This window comes from Bombina bombina, chromosome 3, assembly GCF_027579735.1.
Source record: "Bombina bombina isolate aBomBom1 chromosome 3, aBomBom1.pri, whole genome shotgun sequence".
In the NCBI taxonomy this organism is placed as follows: domain Eukaryota; kingdom Metazoa; phylum Chordata; class Amphibia; order Anura; family Bombinatoridae; genus Bombina; species Bombina bombina.
In genome coordinates, this window is record NC_069501.1 from 535,340,548 (window position 1) to 535,354,182 (window position 13,635).

Genomic DNA, 13,635 nt, shown 5'->3' on the forward strand with positions numbered 1-13,635 from the left:
TGTTCCAATGAGGTTAAGTTAACAATATCTCTCACCTCAGAAAAATCAAATAGGTGAGTGGACTCTTTATATGTTGGATCTGGGAGGTTTATACTTTCTTCCAAAATTGCCTCTGTCGAATAATGTTTCCTCAAAGTGAACTATCTGATAAGTCTATTTACATCGACGAGAGTATCAAATAAATTAAATCTTGAAGAAGGTACGAAGCCTAATCCCAAACTAAGCAATTTTATCTGTGTGTCACTCAAAACATGTGTCGTTAAATTAATAACATTTTTATCCATATTCATTAATAGTATTTTTTCGGCCTGTTCTTCGCTTGTCTCTGTGAGTATCTCTGTTGGATCTGCTTTGGGATAGCTCCTCCCTCGCCCCCCCCCCTTCCTCCTTTTGCAAGGTTTACTGGGGGAGTTGAAAAACCTGTTCTAATTCGTCTACACCACTACCATTATTTAGGCTGGTTGCTTGTGAAGATAGTGAAGAAGTGTCCCCTATTTTTGGAACTAATTTTTCTCTTTCTGCATCCAATCCTTTACTGAAAACCACTGTTTTTTTGGGTTGTCTTTGGATTTTCAATATAGATTTAACTACATTGTCACTATTATCAGATGTAGCTCTCTCTGCTGTTTCATTATCAGTGTTATCAGTATCTCCTGAATCTATATTAAAAGACAAATTAATATCAGTAGTAATTACCTGTTCTTTATTGTTCTTATTTTGCCATCTATTACCCATGTTCCTATTCCTAGACCTACTCCTTGGTCTCCTCTGCCAGATATAAACCGTTTCATTATTAAAGTCTGACATATCTTGCGCAAACTTTTCTTGTTTATTTTTTTATTAAATCATTTTTGAGAGATGCAATAGTATCTGTAAGTAAACTGTCATATTGTTTGTACTTAGATTCTAGTTTACAAAAATCCAGTTCCTTCTGGAGGCTTTCTATTTGTTCTCTCACAGTTTTGAGTTGTTCATCCTTGTACTCAATAAATAACTCCATGAGACGAAACGAGCAATCAGAAAGACTACTATTCCATTTGTTTATAAAGACTTTGTCATCAGTGATAAATGTCGGAAATTTCCTTAGTCTTAAATAGGGTTGCACCGATACCGATACTAGTATCGGTATCGGTACCGATACCAAGTATCTGCATGAGTACTTGTACTCGTGCAAATGCACCGATACTTAAACCAATACCTCCACTTCCTACCCATATGCTATCTGGAGTGGAGACTAAACTAAAAATTGTTTACTACTGTTCTGCCAATACAAATTACTGTTATTTGTATTATTGTAGGAGAGATCACTGTACCTCATTCAGACAAACCCCTGAAGTACTGGGCAGTTAATAAACAGATTTCCAGCCCTACAACCCAATTGCATAACCCCTTTAAATTTAATATTTCATTGCAATATTTTTTATTTATAAACATGTTCAGTGAACTTTGTGACAAATAAAACTGTTTTATTATTTCATAATGTCTTTTGAATTACAGTCCTTTATAATTATAAAGAAGGAATCTTAAATAATTAGTCTGTATTGTGCTTGGTAAACTGTCACATGACATTAAAAAAAAAAGTATCGGTAATTGGTATCGGCGAGTATTTGAAAACAAGTATCGGTACTTGTACTCGGTCATAAAAAAATGGTATCGGTGCAACACTAGTCTTAAACCCCTGGGGATGATTTTCAAATGGATGTATTTATTCCACTTAAGTTTCGTTATATATATATATATATATATATATATATATATACACATATATACATACACACACACACACACACACACACACACATATATATATATATATATATATATATATATATACACACACATACATACAAACACATACTACGGAGTTCATTTTATGATACCCAAATCATCCCCCCTCCCCAATTATTTTGTTTATGGATGGGCTAAATTAAAGGTGTACTTTCTAGGTTCAACATGTGAATCAAAGGTTTCAACTGAAATGCTTATTTTACAATCCTAATCTATATAATATTTGCCACTGGGACGTGCAGCAATTAACTATGCATTTTTTAAACTTCTTTATTTAAACAGTTGTACAAACAAAAGATATAGGAAAGGTTCACATAAGATATTTTAAAGTGAGTATAGGCAATCTAGCAGAAAGAGCAAAAATATTATTTTAGGACAAAGGCCACATTTTACTTATTGTATTTAAAAAACTTATACTGAGAAACCCCCCCCCTCCCCCCCAAAAAAAACAGTTCTTAGAAATAGGCCACTGTGAACTATAATTAAAAAACAAATACTGGATTAAGATGAAAGGGAGGAAAACATTACTTCTTAGAGAAAATGTAGATATTTTAAACACCCACAGTTTATTAAATGTATATTCCTGCAATAACCCTAAGTCTTAAGTACTGAATATATATATGTTTGTAGGTATTCCTATTTATGCAGTTCCCAATGAGGAGTGAGAACTGATACCTCTTAGGAATAACAGTTGTGTATAGTGGATTAGAGAGTAGAGTTTAATGTCACAAGAGTAAAAGTAATATACACTTGGACAAGTATAACTCTGTTCAGAGTTTAAGGATCTAATTTATCAGACTTGAGCTTTTTGTAGTAAACACTAAGTGAGATATATAACTTAGTATGTCAGTTAATTAGATAACCATAGTGCTGGTAGTTTTGTAGAGTTGATTAGTTAACAAAGTCTTTAGAGTTAATGGTGGTTTCAGAAATATTGCAGAGTTTTAGGCTCAGAGGATTATTTATAATAGGATCATAGAGTTCGTTATGTAACAAGCAGAGGTGAAGTGTATACTTTGTTAATTAGCATAACAACAGATGATACTTTGTTACTGGCAGTTCATATATATTCTTTCACATAGGAGATAAGTTCACAGTTGTTGTAACGTTATTAAGTGCATACATCAATAAACCAAATACTTGCGATTAATCCCCTGGATTGGTTGGAAGATTAAGCCTTATTGCGCTGGGTTTATTCCTCAGGTAAGAGTGTTTGGGGAGCGGTCACAAGCTGAGAGTGTAGCTGATGCAGAGACGCTGTTCCGGTATCCTGATTCACACGCTGAGCGGCTGGTGACGTCAGCGTGCTGTAAAAACGCAACTGTTAGATTTAGTGGAGCGGCTCTGATGAGATGAGAAAATGTGTACAGAATAGCTTTAAATTAGGATTCCTAGTTCGTAGATGGTAAGTTCTGTCTTGATAAGTAAGTTAAGATTGTTAGATCCCTGTATAGTATTTGGATTATATTCAGTTATACTTAGGAGCTGGATAAGAATTCTGATGAAACTCTTTCACCATACACTTGCAATTATCAAGCAATTGGCAAAGTGCTTGAGTCCCTCCTTAAATAGGAGTTCCAGTCTGAGACTGAGTATTTCTTAAAGGGACATTATTTACCACATATGATCTCTTAAAGGGAGTAGTATTATGACAGATCCCCCCTTTCAGGATGCCCTCTATCTTCCCCCAGCACCCGGTTTCGTGGGATAGGTGTTATGGAATTCAGAGAGCAACTGAGGTGCATGAAGATTTGCATGATGTACCCAGGAATCCTCCTCATGTCCATAGCCTTTCCAGTGAACCAAGTATTCCACTCGTCTCCAACGTATACGGGAATCAAGGATCTTTTCTATTTCATATTCCGATTGATCAGGTTCCGCTATGATGGAAGAATCGGTCATAGGTAGTTGAGTGTTGTTATTCCCACGGAAAGGCTTTAACAGGGAAACATGAAAAGATGGATGTATCTTTAAGTTACTTGGAAGTTTTAGAGTGACTGCATTAGGATTAATGATCTTTGTGATAGTGTAAGGACCAATAAATTGATTTGCAAGTTTTTTACAGGGTACTGTGAGTTTAAGATTCTTAGTAGAGAGTAGAACACGGTCACCAACGTTATAGGTTGGAGGGGTACATCTTTTAGTGTCGTAATATTTCTTTTGTGTGGATTTGGCTTCTTCGAGATGTCTTTTCAATAAAGTAAGTGAGGCGTTTAGATTTTGGGTGTAATTAGAAACGGCAGGGTTAACGGATACTAGGTCCCTACCAGGTAGAGACTTAGGATGGTATCCATAGGTGGCATGAAATGGAGAGGTTTTGGTAGAGGTGTTCATGGAGTTATTATACGCGAATTCTGCCAATGGTAGCCAATCTGCCCAATCATCTTGAAGATGGGAAACATAGCAGCGAATATATTGTTCCAGGGTCTGATTTGTACGTTCAGTCAATCCATTGGATTGTGGATGGAATGATGTAGAGAGTCTTGATGAGATTTGAAGAATTCGACATAATTCCCTCCAGAATCTAGAGGTAAATTGTGTTCCCCGGTCTGAGACAATGGAGGTAGGCAATCCATGCAGCTTCACAATGTGAGACATAAAGATTTTGGCTGTATTAATGGCAGTTGGTAATGACTTTAAAGGGATAAAGTGAGCCAGTTTAGTCAAGTGATCAACTACCACCAGAATGGTGGTAAATTGGTTGGAGGGTGGTAACTCCACTATGAAGTCCATCGCTATCATAGACCATGGAACCTCTGGAATGGGTAAGGAGCACATAAGACCAAATGGTCTATGATGGTCTTTCTTGTTTCTAGCGCATGTTTCACATCTTGTTACAAATTCTACTACATCTTGATTTAATTGTGGCCACCAGAAAGTTCTTTTGATGAGTTCCTGTGTCTTTGTTATTCCAGGGTGTCCAGAGAGCGGAGAATTATGATAGTGTTGCATCAGTTCAAGTCGTAGGGATGAGGGTATATAGGTCTTGTTGTTGTAAGTTCTTAATCCTGTCTTTTCATCTGTTTCACAGAATGGAGGAACCTCTGTGTCTGATTGTAAAGCATCTACTATTTCTGTAAGTAGAGAAGTGGCAGAAGCGATGATCTTGTGAGGGGCTATGATGTCTTTGTCCTCTGGTTCTTCACAGATTGGTTCCAAGGATCTAGAGAGGGCGTCTGCTTTCACATTTTTTGAACCAGGACGATAGGTGATTAAAAAGTCGAACCTGTCCAGAAACAAAGCCCACCGTACCTGTCTAGAAGAAAGTGTTTTATTATTCCTTAAATATTGAAGATTCTTATGATCGGTGAAGATATAAAATGGTTTGGGGGTGCCCTCAAGCAAATGCCTCCAATGTTCCAGAGCACATTTGATCGCTAATAATTCCTTATCTCCCACTGAGTAGTTTCTTTCAGCATTTGAGAGTGATCTAGAGTAGTATGCAATCGGATGTAAGGTAGGGTTAGTCAAACTTTGTTGTGAGAGAACTGCCCCGATTCCGGTGTTAGATGCATCAACCTCTACTGTATATTGGTAATCAGGATGGGGAAGCTGTAATATGGGAGCAGATGAAAATTTGGTTTTCAACAGTTGAAAGGAATCATGAGCATCTTTGTCCCATTTAAACTTTTGTTTGCCGGTCAGTCTGGTTAATGGTTTGACAATTGTAGAAAAATCCTTTATGAATCGTCTATAAAAATTGGCGAATCCCAAAAATCGTTGTAATGATTTTACAGAAGTGGGTTTAGCCCAATTGAGTATAGCGGATACCTTTTCAGGATCCATAGTTATACCAGTAGGGGAAATTATGTATCCCAAAAATTTAATAGTCTTTACGTGGAAACAACACTTCTCCATCTTGGCGTAGAGTTGATGTTCACGCAGTCTAGCTAACACCCATCTTACATGTTTAATATGTTCTGTCATATTACGAGAGTATATTAAAATATCGTCTAAATAAACCACCACGCACACATCCATTAGGTCTTTAAAGATATCATTTATAAAATATTGGAATGTGGCGGGGACATTCGTGAGACCGAACGGCATGACATTATACTGGAATAAGCCGTAACGCGTCCTAAACGCCGTTTTCCATTCATCCCCACTCTTCATCCTGATAAGGTTGTACGCACCTTTAAGATCTAATTTGGTGAAAATTGTTGCTTCGTTCAACCTTTCTAGAAGCTCAGCGATGAGAGGAAGGGGGTATCTGTTTTTAATGGTTATGGAATTAAGTGCTCTGTAATCGATAATCGGTCGCCTTGTACCGTCTTTGTTAGTAACAAAGAAACTACCTGCTGCAGCAGGAGATGTACTAGGGGAGATAAAGCCTTTACGCAGGTTGTCATCTAGATATTCCCTCAGGAATTGCAATTCTTTTTGAGATAATGGGAAAATTCTTCCAAACGGTATGACTGCACCTGGTTTCGTGTCTATAGGGCAGTCATATGGTCGGTGTGGAGGAAGATTTTCTGCTTCTTTGAGATCGAATACGTCTGCGAATTCAGCGTATTCTTGAGGTAGAGCAGAAACAGCGTTATTAATATGTATATAAGGAAAACAAGTTGATGAACAATATGGAGAATCAAACTTTACCTTATTATCTGACCAATCGATAGTGGGGTTGTGTTTGGCTAACCATGGATAACCCAGAATGATGGGATGAATGGAACCAGGAATAATGTCATATGTGATATATTCTTTGTGACCATTATTTGTTGTAGTGAGTAGAGGAATGGTGTGGTGTGTAATGGGACCCTTTAAATAATTGGACCCATCAATGACCTTAACATAGACTGGTATTTCTTTTAACACACAGGGTATTTTATTTACATTAACTATTTTCTGATCTATGAACATTCCGAAAGCTCCGGAGTCAATCATAGCCTCGCTCTGGTAGAGGTGTTGATCCCACTGCAAAGACATATATATGGTCAAATGAGTATTTATTTCGGTGGAGAGATTATTTATACTGTAAAAAGTCTTACCCTTCTTTTGACGAAGAAGGAGAGGGCATGTTGACACACCATGTTCCTTGTTAGCACAGTACATGCATAGGTTAGATAAGCGGCGTCTTGTCTTTTCTTCTGGAGTTAATGGTCCTTTTATGGTTCCAATTTCCATGGGTACTGCTGATGTATTGGGTTTGTCATAATGTACAGGATAATGTTTCTTTGTATATGGTTCAGGATGTTGTTTTTCTAACTTTCTTTCCCTGTAGCGACGATCCATTGATATACTAACTTTCATTAGTGCATCCAAGGTTTCGGGCAATTCAATTCGAGAGAGTTCGTCTTTGAGGTGTTCGGATAAACCCAGTCTAAATTGATTTTTTAGACTGACAAGATTCCATTGTGAATCAGTAGCCCAGAGTTGGAATTCGGCTATATAATCCTCCACCGCCCTTTTACCTTGTCTTAGAGCTCTCAGATTCTGTTCAGCAGTGTTTTGTTTGTTGGTATCCTCGTATAGGGTAGACATTGCAGTGAAGAAGTTTTCCAAAGATTCAAGTATAGGATCCCCAGACTCAAAGAATCTATCGGCCCATGCTCTGGGTTCCCTACTCAGGTATGAGATAGTGGTACAGACTTTAATGCGTTCAGTACTGTACGTTTTGGGTTTCATCGCAAATAACAGCATACATGAATTCTTAAATTCACGATATTTTGACCGAACCCCTGAGAAGGGATGTGGAGGGTTAATTTGGGGTTCAGGAGAATCAGTGGTTTTCTGTGTGAAGTAATCATTCATTAGGCGTTTAAAAGTGTTATTTTCAGTTTTAAGTTCATTTAAACCTTGTGCAAGTAGTTCAACCTTTTGGTTAAGGGTGCCAATTTCATTGGCCATTTGTGCAGGATCCATCTTATGTGTTCCTTTTTAAGGCTTGATAATTCTGCAATAACCCTAAGTCTTAAGTACTGAATATATATATGTTTGTAGGTATTCCTATTTATGCAGTTCCCAATGAGGAGTGAGAACTGATACCTCTTAGGAATAACAGTTGTGTATAGTGGATTAGAGAGTAGAGTTTAATGTCACAAGAGTAAAAGTAATATACACTTGGACAAGTATAACTCTGTTCAGAGTTTAAGGATCTAATTTATCAGACTTGAGCTTTTTGTAGTAAACACTAAGTGAGATATATAACTTAGTATGTCAGTTAATTAGATAACCATAGTGCTGGTAGTTTTGTAGAGTTGATTAGTTAACAAAGTCTTTAGAGTTAATGGTGGTTTCAGAAATATTGCAGAGTTTTAGGCTCAGAGGATTATTTATAATAGGATCATAGAGTTCGTTATGTAACAAGCAGAGGTGAAGTGTATACTTTGTTAATTAGCATAACAACAGATGATACTTTGTTACTGGCAGTTCATATATAATCTTTCACATAGGAGATAAGTTCACAGTTGTTGTAACGTTATTAAGTGCATACATCAATAAACCAAATACTTGCGATTAATCCCCTGGATTGGTTGGAAGATTAAGCCTTATTGCGCTGGGTTTATTCCTCAGGTAAGAGTGTTTGGGGAGCGGTCACAAGCTGAGAGTGTAGCTGATGCAGAGACGCTGTTCCGGTATCCTGATTCACACGCTGAGCGGCTGGTGACGTCAGCGTGCTGTAAAAACGCAACTGTTAGATTTAGTGGAGCGGCTCTGATGAGATGAGAAAATGTGTACAGAATAGCTTTAAATTAGGATTCCTAGTTCGTAGATGGTAAGTTCTGTCTTGATAAGTAAGTTAAGATTGTTAGATCCCTGTATAGTATTTGGATTATATTCAGTTATACTTAGGAGCTGGATAAGAATTCTGATGAAACTCTTTCACCATACACTTGCAATTATCAAGCAATTGGCAAAGTGCTTGAGTCCCTCCTTAAATAGGAGTTCCAGTCTGAAACTGAGTATTTCTTAAAGGGACATTATTTACCACATATGATCTCTTAAAGGGAGTAGTATTATGACAATTCCAGTCAAAATTTAAATGCACATAGATTTATTAGATCTTTGAATAGAAACATATTTGAAATATACTTGTATTGGCAAGTATATTCAGCTCCTCATATCATCAGTGGGGCTTGTATCATGTCAGCAATTAACAAATTGAGTCATTGTCAGATTGAAACAGCTATAGCTTTTATTAGAAGCATTTTTGCTAATGCATGTATATTACAAAAATGCTTCTGTTCAATACCGAAATGCACCCACGTGGTTTTCAATTTTGGCTGGAATATCCCTTTAAGTTATACCTTACAATGGGCCAGATTACGAGTGGAGCGAAACAGTTAACCAAAGCTCTGAGGTCAAGCTTTCCCGACACGCTTTAAATTAAATTGCGCTCAAGGGATCGTGCTTACTTTCAACTTGTAATATGAGATGTACATCCGATGCACGCAAATAGCCACGATAAACCCAATATCGCTCGTGTGTCAATGTTAGCGCGCCACTGGTAATCTGGCACAATATGGGCACTTACTTCTAGGCAAGGATCATAGTCTGTTTGCTCAAACAACTATTGAGTATAGTGGCAGGTATATTAAAAAAAAATCTGTTATAATCCCTCAAAAGGATGCATGTATGCATAAACACATTTATTTATTTTAAATAGCACACACAGGAAAAATGATGTGCCCATTAACAGATTATACTACAAGTTAAAAACTTATTAACGAGCTATAAATGTATTTTAGCAACAATTTATAAACAAACAAACCTTTTTCTTCCACTTCCAGGAAGGTGAAAGTCCATGAGATCATTATATGTGGGATATACTTTCCCTGTCCACCATGATTAGACAAAACACCCCTACATTCTAGAGCTTTGCTCTGCCCCATATTCCCATCACTCCCCTAATTCCCTCAGTTACACATATGTAAGGTGACCAGATGTCCTTATTTTTAGGGGTAGTCCCTCATTTTTTAAAGAGCTGTTCTGGATTGTCCCAAATTTGCCCAAATGGGTTTCCTGTCCTTTGTCCTAGTGTGTAAATCACAGGAACCAACTTCACTTTCTACAAAATCAACTGCAGTTACTTTTGCAATCCAGCAGGGGTCAGTGATGCGGATCACAGTTTACATTCCCAGTGACAGCAGGATGGGGTAGTTCACTTGCTCTGTGCCCTCTCGTGGATTGCTGGCATGAAGCAGGTGGAGGAGGTGTAGAATTAGTCTTGTCCACTGTTTACTGGAAACTTCCACTTGCTTTTACTGAACAGCAGGGTGACAGAGCTGGGGCAGTCCCTAGTGCTCTGGTGATCAATGTCTGTCTGCTGCTGCTATACTGTACAGGAACCGTTTGTGCCAGGTACAATGTGTCCAGAGATGGGGTAATTCTATACCTATGTTATAACAGAACTCCTACAAATTGCCAAGCTACCATTTATAATACTGAGTTCCTGGTTTCTAAAAGTATAATCTATTATATATAGGCTGAAAATAATTTTTAGAGGTGAAACTGGGACCACAAGGTTCAGTGCCAGTGGGGGTGTGGTCAGGAGCGTGGTCAAGGGGGAGTGGCAATTACCAGTCCTTTTAAAGTAGTAGCTTTTATGTGTGTAATGTTTAGTGGCTACTCTACCCTTCCTCAGTCAAACAAGTGAATCACACAGTTTAAATAGACCATAACACCACCCCTAGTGAAAAAGGCACCATTACTTTGTCATGGCAAATAAATCATTAATCTAAATCTCAGATTCTAAATAATGCCAAACATCAAGCATAATTATCACTTTCATAATTTAATATCTGCAGTGTAATATGTGTTTTATGTGTCTAATTAAGGAACAGAGCCAAATACTGATAAGGCATAAATACAACATTGAATGAAATAAGTAAAAAAGAAACACGTACCTGCTAAAGCTGTTTAAGAGGCTACTCTATACCATAATGCAGGAAGATTATAGCCAAAATGCTATCCTGCATTATCATACCCATATGATTCTCCTAAAGGTGTATTACCGGCAATGTCACCAGGGGTCGGGGGGGTTAAATTCTTAGAAAAATAAACCAAGTAGTACTACAAAAATAAAAAACCTATGCTGCTCACTCAGCCTGTAGGACTAAATGTAAACTTTGAAGGACACAAACCTTAAGCTAAGCAGGGCTGTATGTAACAAAGTACCAGCATCAAACTATGCTGGAGAGCCACAGTCCAGTCATTTTGAATAAAGTGTCTGGGTTTCAGGTGGTCTGAAACCCGGACACATGATTTGAAACCTGGAGGTGGCAACCCTACTGGGACAGAATGAACAACTGGGTGGGACACTGGGACAGAGCCTCCAAACAGGGACAATCCCAGTAAAAGTGGGACTTCTGGTAAGCCTAATTATATATGTAAATTTGTTATCTGACTCATAAAGTTGCGTGTAGCTCCTCAATATTCTGACTGCATCCTACATATCCTATATTATAAAAGACAAGAGTTTGTCTGAAGCCGTCATGCGCAGTTCAGACAAACTCTTGCAGCTGATCGCACGTGCACCCACCCGACAGCAGCGCGAGGACCGGGCAGCACAGCTGATCGCGCGCGCAGGGGAGAACCGGGCAGCACAGCTGATCGCGTGCGCAGGGGAGAACCGGGCAGCACAGCTGATCGCGCGTGCAGGGGAGAACCGGGCAGCACAGCTGATCGCGCGCGCAGGGGGGAGAGAGAGAGAGAGAGAGAGAGAGGAGAGAGAGAGAGAGGAGAGAGAGAGAGAGAGAGAGAGAGAACACGAACACACACAGAGATAACACACAACACGGCCCGTGTGAACGGGCTTTAGGACTAGTCATATATAATTGTCAAATCCTGCAGATCAGGAAGTATGGCAGTCTTTGTGCAAAACCATAAACATGCGTAAGAGTGATAAGTTAAAGGGACAGTAAAGTCATAATTAGACATTCATCATTTAGACAGAGAATACGATTTTAAACAACTCTCCAATTTACTTCTATTATTTAATTTGCTTCCTACTCTTGTTATCCTTTGCTGAAAGGGTTTTCTAGGTAAGCTCAGGAGCAGCAAAGAACCTAGGTTCTAGCTGCATATATGTACCGATTGTCATTGACTCACCCATGTGTTTGATAGACACCAGTAGTGCATTTCTGCTCTTTCAACAAATTATACAAAGAGAATGAAGGACATTAGATAATTGAAGCAAACTGGAAAGTTGTTTAAAATTGTATGTTCTACCTAAATCATGGAAAATATTTTTTATGTTTCATGTCCCTTTAAGTATGTGTAAATATCTCCGTATCCTTTAACTTAAATCAAGTATGTAGGTACACTTGCAGCATGTACTGGCAAACAGAGGTAGGTTATATGTGTTTGGGGCTGGAGCATAGGCCGCATACAGAAGTAGATAACAACCAGTGATAACTTCTGGAGCCAATGATGCCACTGAAAAGGTATTTTCCCTCATGACTATGGATCTTAGCTTGGTGTTGACTGAAGTAAACGCGTTTAGTTTTTTATGTTTAAGTAATTTTTATTAGGTTGAACAATAATAAAAGAATACAGCATAGCTGCTCAGGGTAACTTGAGTATAGATTACAGGTCTCAAGGCAGCTTTAACAAGATGAACATGGTATACAAGCAAGGTTTTAACAAGTTTAAGAAAGGAAAAAAAAGAAAAAAGAAAAAGAAGAGGTGGGGGTCTCAATGTCTCCAAGATATAGCCTTCATAAGGGCATGAGATCTCAAATGAATAGGAAGGAGATAGATAGAAGAAGAGGGGATAAAGATGGGGGGGGGGGAAATAAAAAAGGGAGTAGGGAGGAAAGAGGAAGAGGGAATGGGGAGGGGATGAGGTTGCTGGGGTGTGGTGCTTAAATTATAAAATATATGGTATAAGATGTATAACAGTTTCTTATTATCATTTAGTGCAGCATCTAGCTCGAGGTCTCTCTCCGGTTTTTCAAGTCAGTTAACTCTATTATGCGCATGGGTGCCTTATCCTGTTAGCTGTTTTTCATGGTTCAGTGTTCTAGGATCAATATATCATGCCTCATCGTTATGGGTCCCTTGTTCCCAAATGTATATAATATCAGCTATCATATCTCGCTTGCCTATATAGCAATAGTGCATTTTCTCAAATGCTAGGATATGGTTGACCTCTGCGGTCCATTGGGCTATTGTAGGTATATCTTGTGTCTTCCACAACCTGGGGATCAATCTCCTAGCGCAGGTCAACATTATGAGTAATAGTTTCTTACGATAGATGCAGGTGAGGCGTGGAATGTGGTTGAGGAGGATGGTGTGTGGACCTAAAGAGATGTTTGTACCTAGTATTTTGTTTATGGTGTTTTCCGCATGCGTCCAAAATTCAGTCAGTAGAGGGCAGGACCACCAAATATGGGTCATTGTGCCTTCTCCTCCGCATCTCCTCCAGCAGTTAGGAGAGGCTGTGGGGTATAACGCGTTTAGTTTTTTAACTAAAACCTCCTTAGGAAAATCCACAGCTCAGAAAAATCCACAGCTCCTCTTTACAGTAAGGACAACATGCCTGTATAACTTACAAAATGTCAATTTGTAGCTGAGGTGTTCTGAATTAGGGTCTGGGAAATCGGGTCACCTTAACATATGGCAAAGTACAAAAGGACCAAAAGCAGGGCAAAGAAGTGCGCACACAAAGTAATGCCACCAGCTATATTAAAATTGCAAGAGCAGGGCTGGTGGACTCTCTCCATACTAAAGGAAATGTTATCAGACGTGGGATTCAAAACCCAAGCAACAAATTTCACAAGATCTTCATGAGATAAAGCTGGATAAATACAGGTAAAGCAGGCATATTACTGATCAGATTACAAAAAGGTTACCTATAGAAGCTAACCGCAAAAAGATACTCTATAAGCACTCAAAAAGACC